This window comes from Micropterus dolomieu, linkage group LG01 (genome assembly GCF_021292245.1).
Source record: "Micropterus dolomieu isolate WLL.071019.BEF.003 ecotype Adirondacks linkage group LG01, ASM2129224v1, whole genome shotgun sequence".
Lineage (NCBI taxonomy): Eukaryota > Metazoa > Chordata > Actinopteri > Centrarchiformes > Centrarchidae > Micropterus > Micropterus dolomieu.
Genome location: NC_060150.1, coordinates 46,920,861 through 46,922,487, shown reverse-complemented (window position 1 = coordinate 46,922,487; position 1,627 = coordinate 46,920,861).

Below are 1,627 nucleotides of genomic sequence, written 5' to 3'. Positions count from 1 at the left end.
ATAAAAACCCCCCCCCCCCCCCCCCACACCCCCCATCCTGTGGGAAACACTGGAAAGTAATATAGTAACGTATCTAGTTCTTTTTATCACCCAGTAATAAGTAAAGTAATATTACTTTTTTAAGGAGTAGCCTAATAAGTAACAGTAGTATATTACATTTTCTGAGTAACTTGCCCAACACTGCTAGTTGCTTTGCAGATTAAGATTTTACAAACAAAACATTTATTCCACCCTTCTTATCAAGTCATTTTAGTCAAGATTTGAGTCCTGGCCCCTCTTAAAACATGTGCAAAGATCTAGTCTGTTTTCCACTTCGATTCTGTAGGGGAGACCGGGGATGGTTGTAACACAGGTCAGTTTTAACATGTCTAATTTGCCCAATCAGGAACAAGCAAAAAATCACCTGTTGGTAGTTGAACTCATTAAACGTAGATCATGATTATGCGTGTAGATACATGTCCTGCAAGTTGTTAGTGCTAATATTTTAGCTTGAAGCTGTAAGGTAAGCTAGTTCATGGCTACGAGAGTCTGGGTTAGTTGGAACAAAAATGAAAATGTTTAGTTGTATTTCTATGTTTTCTTTGAATTTCACTGTGTCTGACACACGCACTAATGTTTAATTGTTTTATTATTATGTTCAAATGTTAGTGTGAGACCTGGAGGCTTCTCTGTGGCCAGTGAGGTCTGCTCTCCATATGTGACATGTGTCTGTCACCACCGTGACAATGCAAAACAAACACACTAATATTCAGTTAGTGCACATTTTGTTAAATTTTATTATGTTCACTACCAGGTCACTACTATAACTGACAGAATAACATCACCCTGTAAGTGGGAACTGAGGAGACTTACTGTAATCTTCAAAGTGGGATGTTTTCATATTCTTTCTTGATGTAGGATTTCAGCTGCTCAACAGTTCAGGGTCTTTTTTGTTGTATTTTATGTTTTGTAATCCACCGTACATTTTCAGTGGGTATCAAGTCGGGACTGCAGGCAGGCCAGTTTAGCAACCGGACTCTTGTAGTCTTGCTGGAGCCGTGCTGCTGTAATAACTGTGGTATTGTTTTGCTAAAATAAGCAAGACTGTACCTGAAAATGAAGTTGTCTACTTGGCATTACGTGTTTTTCCAAACCTGTATATATAGTTCAGCATCAATGGTGCCTTCACAAACAAGCAAGTTTCCCATACCATGTGCACAAATCCCCCCATACTGTCACGGATGCTTTTGTGTGAGCTGATAAGAAGCCGGTTGTTCCTTCTCCTTTTAAGGCCAACGGAAGCGTGGTGCATGATTTCAAAACAGAATTAAACATTTTGACTCATCACCACAGGACAGTTTTCAAACTTCGCCTCAGTCCATCTTTAATGAGCTTGGGCCCATAGACGGCGGTGGCGTTTCTGGATCTGGTTTATATTTTGTCTCCTCTTTACATTCAACCTGCATTTGTGGATGCAGGAATGACCTGTGTTCACAGATACTGGTTTTTGGAAGTGTTCCACAGCCCATGAAGTGATCTCCACTACAGAATACGGTCTCTTTTTGATACCGGTCCAAAGGTCACGGCCATCTAATATTGGTTTATCGCCTTGTCCTGTCCGTAAAGAGTCTCTGAATCTTTTAAAGAC